Source organism: Palaemon carinicauda, chromosome 43 (assembly GCF_036898095.1).
Source record: "Palaemon carinicauda isolate YSFRI2023 chromosome 43, ASM3689809v2, whole genome shotgun sequence".
NCBI classification, from domain to species: Eukaryota; Metazoa; Arthropoda; class Malacostraca; order Decapoda; family Palaemonidae; genus Palaemon; species Palaemon carinicauda.
The window spans coordinates 20,697,210-20,709,542 of record NC_090767.1 but is presented as its reverse complement, the minus strand read 5'-3'; the positions used below and the strand labels follow the sequence as shown (position 1 = coordinate 20,709,542).

General features: G+C 35.7%; 1 protein-coding gene across 44 annotated transcripts in view; it reads right to left on the bottom strand.

Annotated features, from left to right (window-relative positions):
• LOC137633422 (putative leucine-rich repeat-containing protein DDB_G0290503) overlaps positions 1-12,333 on the bottom strand; it is a 549,442-nt gene that overhangs the window by 426,945 nt on the left and 110,164 nt on the right. The gene's annotated exons all lie outside the window — the stretch shown is intronic.

Here is a 12,333-nt window from a genome sequence, read left to right as displayed (position 1 = left end):
CACTACATTCCAATCAAAATTAAAAAAACTGTTATTTGAATTCAGAACATTCAAGCTATTTCTATATGGATCACCAATATTGAGAGCCTTAGGTCTAATTTCATTACAAATATTGAATAGTTTAGCATATACAGTTGACTTTACTTTTGGTCCCAATTGAAGAGGATGTACTAAAACATGCGGCAGAGCAGATGGTGACTCACAAACGTATACAGCTGCGGCAGTATGCTCGTGCAGCCTTAACCAGAGGAAAAGCTGTTGTTGAGAATTTGCACGCGTTGGCATCCAAATTCAGCCGACCTGCATGACCTGAAAGCATAGTTAATGGTATTATTAACTAGATTAATCTCTGGAGGAAATTCAAACCTGATAAAAATGTCAAAATCTTCAAGATATTTGTGTTTTTCTTAACTATGCAAAACTGAATCCTTTGATAAGAGTATGATTTCAGTGTAGATGGAACTCGGCTTTAAAGAATTCATAATGGGGTTCGTAATGAATGCACTGGCGGGTGGCTGGAGAGCCTGTCCCCTCGCCAGCACACTGCACAGACGCTTCCGACCTTCGCCTATGATTTGAGGAGTGGACTCAGGGTTGTATTATTAGGAAAAATACGAATCACTTTAAACATTTCTATTTATTCCTTCACAGATACAGATCCAAACCCTAGCTCCTTTCAGAGGAGAAAGTTCCTATAATCAAGTCGACTTGTATCAAATACCAGGATGTCCAAAGACTTTGACCGAGGGAGATGTTTAAGTCTTGGCTTTTCTTTTTCATCCAATCAGAATCGGGTATTGGGAGCACCAAGCGTGGTTTGAGATGCTCATTCTAATCCACCGAGACGAGAAAATGGGAACACATCACTGCAAGAGTGAGGATACTTGTAAATCGTTTTATAATTCGAAAATTGTAAGGATTGTGAAGTTTACCGAGAGTAATGATTTTACAGCTTATTTGTATAAGATAGGACTCCAGGTGGATTATTCTGGTGTTTATTCAAAGTATTGTTTTGGTGAAATGCGTTATAACTATGATGGAAAATCAACGAACAACGGAAAATCCACGTTTTATGGCGGTGTTATAATACAGTAGCTCGTGCCACGATTCCAGGAATTGTTGCCCGTCCCAACACCATAAACGCCTCATTCCTTCTTCTTCGCTAATTGCCGGGTCATCTCACCCACAACAAAAAGGAAGTTGACCAACAGAAAGATCATACATGAAGATTGCGAATTCAATGACTTAGAGTAATGTGAGTACAGTATATACATCTATATTTATGTTAATGTAGTTCATTGGGACAAATGTAAATTTACTTTTTACGTGTGAAATGGATTTCCTTTTACAAAATATGATTGTGTTACCTTGCTAAGAGTCAAATGGGTTGCAAATCAAACACAGGGTAGGCTAAGAATATGGCAGTCTAGCCGTTAGGTAAGGACATGGCTTGTAGGTTAGGTTAAGTAGGGATGTTTAGGTCAGGTGGTGTTCTTGAGTAGAGGTTTTGCAGAACAACGGCCAGGGGTTTTTGTAATGCGACGGCGATGTCTTATGAACTACTAGGAAAAAAAAAGGAAATTTCAATTTCATCATCATTATCATTATTAATGGAGGAAATTAACCAGCCTCATGAATCAAGCTGGTCTCTTCAGAACTGGTCAAAAGGCAGTTTGGGGAGGTAACGTATGTATAATGTGTGGACAGAGAACGGTGAATGGATATATATTTACCAAGTTTACGAAAGAGTTGAAAATAAGTGTAGGGCACGGCCATCATCACACATAGAAGTGGCCGCTATTATAAATAGAGATGGCCACTATCATATAAACAGGTGACTGCTACCATACATACATGTGGCTGCTATTATAAATACAGATGGCCGCTATCATACATACAGGTGTCTGCTACCATACATACAGGTGGCCGCTTTCATACATACAGGTAGCCACTATCAGAGATTCAAGTGGCCGCAATTATAAATACAGGTGTCTGCTATCATACAAATGATCAAAAGATATTACGTAAAAACAACTAATTTACGAAATAACCTTTTGAAGGAATTCGTCTTCATACGATAGACAAGTGTCTACTCTAAACCTTATGGCAGTTGCCATAAATGTTTGCCGTGACACGGCTAATTACTAAGTACAATTGCTAAACTATTAGTTTAGGTAGTCCGTACCATTATGAAATATTTGTGTTCAACGAGGATAAAATAGAGCTGATATATATATTAAAAAAAATAACTTAATCGTGGTTTCCTAGACTTCTAACTTCCATCGTCTCGAATGTAAACAAACATTGCTCTTCCTCTTCTTTAGTTTTTCTTCAGAGATGGAACTGTAGAAGACACAATATTACTAAGAAAACAATATTAATAGAAGCCTTATTATTATTATTATTATTATTATTATTATTATTATTATTATTATTATTATTATTATTATTATTATTATTCCTGGTTCCTTATTGCTCACTCCGCAAAATAAGTTTATAAATAGGTGCAAAGCTTCTAAGCTTATTCTTATTATTCTTATTAAGTTTATATTACCTGTGCCTTAAATAAATCAATACCATAATGAGATTCTCAATCTTTACTTTTATTCCCTTCTACCTTGAAATTAGATAGGATAACACCTTGCTATCATCAGTTTTGGCAATCCATTGTCTGTCAGTTTGGACTTCTTAAATTCTTCTTTTATACGCATTGCCCTACCTATAAATGCAGCCAGATCCCTGCTAGGATTTTTCAGCGTACCTAAACTTATTTCTACATTCTTTAGCTGTTCTAACTTTGGGCATAAAAATAAATGTTCGGTGGTGTCTTCTTCCTCTTTGCATAAATCACACAAATTGTCATCATATTTTCCCCTGAAATTTGCTTTTAAGTTGAGCATATTTAATCTTGCTTTCATCACAAGGGATGCCTTATCCAGATACATTTCTCTGATATAGGCTAACACCTTGAACACAGTCGATTCCTAATGTTGCATCTTTTGATCTTTTCTAGACTTTAGTAGATCTATGAATTAAGAACATATTTGGAAATTTACATTTTATAAAAACGGGGGAAATTATATAGATATTATAACAAAGTAAGCAATAAATGACTCATTATAAACAAAATAGAAATATTGACGTTTCATAAATCGAAGGATTCGAGTGACAGATGAGCAGCGTTGCCAAATTTCCTCCTAACTATATTATTTCCCTTACTAATATTGATACTGGATTTGACATTTACATTTGGCAACAAGGGTATAAGGACTGTGGATATGAGAGAGAGAGAGAGAGAGAGAGAGAGAGAGAGAGAGAGAGAGAGTCTTTTCTAACAAATAAAAGTTCAATTTTAATCGTGCACACTAAATCAAAGTCCATCTGATTAGCCTCCCTGCTCACACCATGATTGGTCTACATACTGAAGAAAGGTAGCTTCCCCCATCGGCCTCTGTTCTAAATCGAAAATATTAATGGGAGATCCTCACTTATATGTCTCAGTACTCAGCAATGATTAAAACTTTCGTCTACAAAACGAAATAAAATGAGAAAATCTAATCACAACGAAACGCCAAATTTGACTCAAATGTTTCCCAGAAAGTTTCGTTCAAAATTCTATTCGTTTGATCACTTAACTCTGAGATGATACTCTCGGAAATCACTAGTGGAGAGAGAGAGAGAGAGAGAGAGAGAGAGAGAGAGAGAGAGAGAGAGAGAGAGAGAGAGAGAGAGAGAGAGAGAGAATCAAATACGAACAACTGTCACAAGATTTCTCGTCTATGAAATGTTCGAGTTGTCTTGATGTCGGCGACTTCGTTTGTAATAAATCTAATGGTTGTTATAATAAGTAAAATACTATGTAATGTTATAAATCCTAACTTTACATAACAAAATTTAGGCTTTTAGTGTAGGCCTATGAGTGCTTTTAATAAGCCTAAAAATTGCAAATTGATAACTAATTATGCGAAGTCGAAGTCATTTAATTAGACATTCGAACACAAAAATTATCTATTTCGCGAATATTGTAAATTAAGAATTTCTTTTGTAAAACTAGACCTACCCATTGTTTTTATGTAATTTTTTTCTATTTGAATAAAATGTACATAAATTATTGATATTTCTCTTGACCTGAGAAGATAATTATGTATCTGGCAGTTAGTAAACTGTAGTTGGTCACAGCCAAGGCCAGATGAGACATGTAGGTGTAGCAACCTCATCCCTCGTTCTGTGTCTAAGATTATTATACATTTGGCAACAAGTTTCGATGAGGACGAGCTGTGATTGGCTGAATTGAAATGGAGGTCTGTGATTGGTTGATTCAAAATGGGTGGAGGGTATAAATAGGAGGAGCCAACCAGTTGGCACTCAGTTGAGGGGGAGGGGAGGGTGGGGTAACAAGGGGAAGAGAAAGGGGAGGAGGGGATTGGGGCTTTGGGGGCTGGGGGTGGGATGGGGCAGGGTGGGGGAGGGTTGGGGGTTAGGGTAGGGTGGGAATGGGTGGGTGGGTAGGGTAGGATGGGAATGGGTGGGGGGTTAGGGTAAGGTGGGACTGGGTTGGGCTGGGGGAGGGTGGGAATGGGTTGGGGGTTAGAGTAGGGTAGGGCTGAGGGAGGGTTGGGGGCTGGGATTGGGTTAGACTGGGGGAGGGTTGGGGGTTAGGTTAGGGAAATGGGTTGAGTTGGGGGTTAGGCTAAGGTGGGAATGGGTTGGGTTGGGCTGGGGGAGGGATGAGGGTTGGGGCTAGGATTGGTTGGGCTGGGGCAGGTCTGAGGTCTTAGGTAGGGTTAAAGTGGGTGGGGCTAATGTACAATTGGGTAGTGTGTGGTTATGGGCAGGGTGGGTATGTGTTGGGGCTCTGAGGTTAGGGATATGATCAATGGCCCAGGGAAGACCAGGCAATGGCTGCTGATGAGTCAGCAGGTAAACCAACAGGTTCCACCACACACCATATCCTTACCTCACATGGATGATGGTGAGGTTGCAGACACTACAAGAAACAACTAAGCAAAGAAATTAATTATTAAAGTCACATAAGACCTAAAAGTTTATCATTTAGTTTATAATAAAACATAATAAACTCCATTTGGGAACTTTCGTTCGTTTTAGATGATCTCAGCTTTAAAATAAGGGGTGAGGGGGACACATTGTTGCAACCATTTCTTAAGTATTTGCGTTCGTATGTGTTCAAGTTCGACTTCATTTGGACAAGTATTTATCATACCAGTTGTTCCCGGTACATATGTGATTAAATTTAACAAAAATACCTTTATTCTAATCATTAAGAATTACTAGACTCACTTAATGTTCCAATTGTTTCATATAAATTTAAAAAATGAAGATGAAGTCAAATCACTTCGAGCATTCGTTCGAGTTACGACTTGAATTACAGACGAGAGAAATCTTAATCTTAATTTCATCATCTGTTTTACAACTTTAATGGAAAATGTCATTAGGAACAACAACATTAGAAACAACATTCCAAAGACAAATAACACTGAAACAACAAGAATTAAGATATCAAGAAAAACAGTGAAGGTTTTATTCACACCAAGAAAAACAACATTAAAAGGAACAACATTGAAAACAACACCGATGGAAACAACGACAATATTAAGAGCAATAATTCCAAGAACTACAACAGTAGCAGCAACATAAAGAACAACAACAGTAGCAACAACGTCCAGAAAATAAATACCAAAAACAACACCAAGAACAACAACACAGAATAACAGCATCAAGAACAACAAAGACTAATGAAACAACAGTAGCATCACCAAGAACAACAACACCATGAACACATACACAAAAACAACAACAGTAGCACCAACAATTCAGGTTCTGGGGTGAGAGGCATCGTAGCCTTTGCAACGAGAGAGAGAGAGAGAGAGAGAGAGAGAGAGAGAGAGAGAGAGAATAACAGTTCGAGTCAATCCTGCGCAATAGCCCATCTCATTACAGTAGCTATCTTATCTTCATTATAACGTAAGATAGCTTCCCCCATCGGCCTCTGCTCTAAAATCAAAAGTATTAATAATGGAATAAGTTTAATCTACAAAATAGAATAAAAAGGGAAACAGAGCCATATTTTATCAGTAATTCTACTGAACTCAGTTTTATTAGGCCTATATCAAACTTTCTCCAACAATCTTCAACATACTTTGACCTAATATTATTTATTCCTCCAACAAATTTCTCCAACATTCTATATCAGTTCTCTTATACAATCTATCTCCAACAGTCAATCTCCAACAATCTTTCTCCAACAGTCAATCTCCAACAATCTTTCTCCAACAGTCAATCTCCAACAATCTTTCTCCAGTCTCGCCCAGTCACCCAACGCTCACATAATTTACATCACAATTTCAAAACTAGATCTAACACAGTCTTCCTCCAACGCCTATTCTTCAACTCTCTCTCTCTCTCTCTCTCTCTCTCTCTCTCTCTCTCTCTTACATCTATGCTGTTCAACCTCTTGGATTCTTACTTCATGTCGATATTTTTGTCCTAATATGTTCATATTTATTAGTAAATAAAAAATAATGGTTATATATAGTAACATTATTACAAATATGATGATATTCAAAAGATAAATGCCTCTATACACAATACATGGAAAAAGAGAGAGAGAGAGAGAGAGAGAGAGAGGAGAGAGAGAGAGAGAGAGAGTACCTGTGCACTTAAACGATAAAATTATCAAGCACTTGTAGTGCAGTAATTATCTAAGACTCCATAAACAATGACGTTCAATTCAGTTGAATCATTGAAAAGTAATATGTAATAAAGGTACATGTCGTTTTCTTATAACAATTATGCAGTAAAGCTTACGAAAAGAGAAACTAAGAACATTGTTATGAATGTGGTGTTTGAGGACCTGTGTGATCTCGTACTTCAATCTCTCTCTCTCTCTCTCTTTTTGTCAAGTTGCCATCCCTGCTACGATACCGATTTTAGTCTCACGTTGGAACTTGGTAGCTTTGGTTTATTGGCCTCTGTTTAAAATAGTCAAGTAACAACAAAAGTGGCAACGTGTATGTCATATCTCCTAATTTGTCATTTTCCTTCCCTTGTCTTAGTGAAGCGAAAGCATCGGGATTAAGGAGAATCGGCACCGCCGCAAATGAGTTTTGGTGATTGACACCTTAAGCTGAGCGTTGGCTGGCCTTGTTCAAAAGATGTGTGAATATATATATACATATATATATATATATATATATATATGTATATATATATATATATATATATGTGTGTGTGTGTGTGTGTATATATATGCATTTGTATAAAGAATAAAATAAACAACACCATTTATTCTGAATGTTTTTTGTGTCAATTTCTCTTCGCCCGAAGCTCATGCACCTAAAGCACATGAATGGAATCTACTGGAGATAACAAAAAAAAAAAAAAAGGAGAAAAAAAAACCTCGACAATCAGCGCACACTGATATAAAATGAAGTTTGACCTCACCGTTATCACTAAACCTTAAATGACAGTCTGTGACTTTTAACGTGTCATATAATTCACTAATACAATATTTTTGGTCTTAAATACAAAATCAAACTACTTTTCCTACTGCTGCGAAGCCAGCAATAAATGTATGATACATATTTGCGATGTCACATGAATTATTTATCCTTCTGATGAGGGGGTAACTTGAAAACAGAGGGGGTAACTTGAAACCGGTTTCAGACTACCGCCCCCCCCCCCCGGTAATCTGAAACCGGTTTCAAGTTACCAGGGGGTAATTTGAAACTGGGGGTAACTTGAAACCTTTACATGCACACACACATACACGCACACATATATATATATATGTATATATATATATGTGTGTGTATATATATATACAGTATATATATATATATATATATATATATGTATATATATATATAAATGAAAATTAAGAGAGACGGCAAATACTGGTTGTTAATGAAAATACTTATTTAAAAGACATTATTTTCCTCTCAAGAAATAAAAGGTTAAGCATAAGATGTAAAACACCACACTCTCCAAAAACAAAATTAATTAATGAGCTGGTCCTACCAGTATTAACTTACGCTTTCGAAACTTTGAGCCTTACTAAAGCCTTAGAACAAAACCTAGTTCCAACTCTAAGAGCTATGAAGAAAACAATGATATGAATGACACTATGAGACAAAGAGAAGAGCAACATGGAACAGAAAGCAAAGTAAAGCAGAGGATATTTTAACAACATGTGAAAGAGAAATTTACTTGGGGAGGACATATAATGAGAAGGGCAGATAATGGATAGACATTAAAAATAACAGAAAAAGTTCCTAAAGACTGCAAAGGAAGGTTGGGAAGGATGAAAAGACAATGGAGTGACGAACTAAGAAATTTTAGCATAGAAAGATCATAAAAAAGTAGCAAGTGAAAGGACACGACGGTGGGTTTTCTTCTGCAGTGGATGATACACATTGATTTACAATGGGTCCGTGTGTGTGTGTGTGTGTGTGTGTGTGTGTGCGTGGATGAGTGCGTGCGTGTTTGTGTGTATGTGTGTGTGTACTGAGATGCCACTAAGTGCAAGATAAACTGAAGGTCGCAATTGACGTCAGGGGAATCACATGATCTGCTCTTCGTCAGTCAAGGACGTTAATCTTATCATGATATTGTCTCGACCCAAAGCAAGAGGTCTGACTCTCATCATCTCTTATGTATATCTTTCTGTCTTTATCAATTTCAAGTCTACTTTTGATTAAATCTTTAACGAGAGAGAGAGAGAGAGAGAGAGAGAGAGAGAGAGAGCTATTAGTAAAAGACTGAAATAATTCACGTGTGTTTGTACTTATTTGATCGTGTTTGTGGATGTGTGCGTGCCAATGCCTTGACTGCTTTTATACAAACAGACATGCACACGCACACCTTCACTGCCTTTCGGTTCTATTATCGGTATCTGGGTTCAAAACACTCTATCACAGTTCCTTTTACTTTTGATCACGAAATTCATAACAGTACATTTTCACCTCTCTTCTTTAGTACCTTATACAGTAGAGCACATAGTCTGGACGTGGCTGGGTATAAGCTACCATCCTCTAATATAGTCTTCTTTTTTAGGGAACTTGATCTTTATCTCCAGCCCCCAACAACTCCTCCTTCTTTCACCCATCCCCCTTATACATATTTATATATATATATATATATATATATATATATAATTATATATATGATAAGAAAAATAGCGGTTGGAAAAGATTTTTCAATACCATCGTTATCATGGCTGTGTTGAAGTATCACACAATATACTATCAAGAATCAGAATAAGAAACATAGTGAAGTTTCTCCGACAGATAGAATCCAATTTCAAGAGAAGCTCCAAAGGGACAACATATTGAACTTAATGGATGTCTGCTTCCCTTTGACCTTTGACGGGAGAGTACACCTCTTGGGTTGGGGTGAGGGAATGGGGAGGGGTCGTTTAGGAAATCGAGAAAAATTGGTCCTTATCAGTTATGTTGGTCTCTCTCTCTCTCTCTCTCTCTCTCTCTCTCTCTCTCAGGATAAATATATAGATAGGATGAAAAAAATATATGACTAATACAGAGAAGTTAGTAGGAATCCAAGAAAGTCACTGTATAAAGAGACACGTCATATCGAAGATGAACTCCAGAAGCAAGGAGTGGACGACACATTTCTCACAAATGTTTCAATTGAAAATAACTGATTTTAAAATGGCACGGCAATTTTTATTTAAGGGGACGGCCGGCCAACCCCGTTTTTTAAGGACATGAATTTGACATTCATAAAAATTGATAAGGTTACTTAGTACATCTCCAAACTGCATAGATTTTTGGCCTCTGATCTACGGTTTTTCAACGCCAGGGTGAATTGGCCTAAAAAAGTTTTTTTTTTTCAAATTCTTTCTCCTCCCTTCATAATTGATATTAAGACCTGGAATTATTACCTTTATAGACCTGATGTAGACGTCAAATAGAATGAAGATTTTTTTTAAGTATATTTTTATGTGATTTCTTTTTCATAATGGCCACTTAAATAGGAACATAACCTTTGAATGCTCCTTATCCATGCCATAAGGAAAAGAAAGAAAAATATATTGTATTCTTTCCCTCAAGCATTCCATTATCAATAAGGGCATTTTCTAGTAAACATATACTTTCAGAAGGAAGATTGAACAGCTTCCCTTGTAGGTGACTCCCCCAACGCCTTTTGATCCCTCTAACTATAACGTTACTGGGGAGACGATTGTCTGGCAGGTACACCGTCACAACAGGGAGACACCTTTCATTTGGAAGTTTGCAATGATGGTATGCCATCGAAGGATTGATTATTCCTTAAAGAACTGAGACACTTGATTGATTGCCTTATATCTCTTTCAAGGACAATAAATTTGGATTATGATAGATTCGAGTGATTGTGTTTGTTATTACAACATTTTATGTTATTTTGTGCTTTTAATATAAGGGATTGAAAAGATAATTGCTTAATTATGCAATGAAATCCAAGTATGATTTAGCAATTGTATATTTGGTTATTATTAGATTATTCGAAATGTCAATAATAAAAAGTTCCATTCATATTCGTCCCTAATATAACAAGAACAAACACTCGGTAGAGCGCATACCTTCGCCACAGCCACTTTTGTCACCAAGAAAATTGTCTAAAAATTTTGTTTTTCATGAACTCTCTGGAAGTTAATAACCCAATTGACCTCTGACCTCTAATCGCTAACATCTTTGCAAAAGTTTCATGCAAATCAGATAAGAATTGGCAGCGATATAGCAAAGAGACATGTTTCGCCTTTTCATCACCTGGCCTCTGATATGTAACTTTTTCACTCGCAAAATCTAATCATATTGTTCTTTGTTCATGGCCAATCATTCCAATAATTTCATTAGATTATGTGGAATAGTTTTTGAGCTTCGTGATTAATTTTCCACCTTTTCATGACCCTGGCCTTGACTTCTGACCCATTCACTCGCCAAATCTTATGAATCCCACCATAATTCCTGAGATTTGGGCAACATTTTTTTACTCATATGAACCACAAACGAACAGGCAGACATACAAACATACCCCTATCAAAACCTATCGTTCGCTTAAACGTAGTTGGCGAAGATAAAAAGGATTGTAATAGTACAACCTCAATCTTCACCAGGTAGTTGCCCAGTATTATGTTTCTTGTAATGTTCTTACCTAATTTTAATTTGCATTCCTTTTTTTTCGTTTCTGACCTTGTTTGTACTTGGTATTTGATTTAAGATAACGATAGTGGAGATGGATTGGTTTAAATTTCAAGAAAAATTATCCTGAGTTCGACAGGTATAATTGCAGGAGAATTGTCTTCAATTTATATCTCTCTTCATGGTTAAGTGCTATGTCACTGTCATACCAGTTTCCTGGACCAAAGTTTGATTCTCCGGCTGACCAGAAGCTATTGTCCTTAGGTTGATTCCCCCTTGGGTCTCTGATCCTTAGTATAAAAGAGAATCCAGATATTAAGGTATTAAAATGTATGGATTATTTGGAAATGAAAACCACGTCTAAATGTGTAAAATTCATCATTAATCAAATGCCAAATACAAACATACCAACTACCTACATTGGTTGTGATGGGTTGATTAAAATTTTAAGTAAAGAAAAAAATAACTGCATTCGACAAGAACAGGTGCAGGAGAAACTTCATCGACTTTTATCTCTCTTCGTGACTTATGTAGAATCACAAGACACAAGATCCTGAGTAATGGATAAATCTGCAGCAAGTCCTTGCATTATCCTTGAACCCTGGGATATCCCAATGTGGTAAAACCATCGGACCACTTAATCCTGTGACGTCATGGGGTCTTGAAGGATAATTGCTTCCCCTTCAGACAAGCGTGTCAGTCTCTTCTCCTTCTTATTCTTCTTCTTCTTCTTCTAAGAGTGTTTTAGGCCAGATATATATATATATGTGTATGTTCATATATATGCACAGTATATATATATATATATATATATATTTATATATAAAATATATATATATATATATATATATAAATATAAATATATATATATATATATATATATATATTTTATTATATATATACATATAGATAAATACATATATATATCTAATATATATATATATATATATATATTTATATATAAATATATATATACATATATATAAATATATATATATACATATATATATATATATGTATATATATATATATATATATATTTACATATATAGGAATATATATATTTATTTAAATTTAAATATATATATACATATATATAGGTATATATATATATATATATATTTATTTGTTTAAATATATATATATATATATATATAAATATATATATATATATATA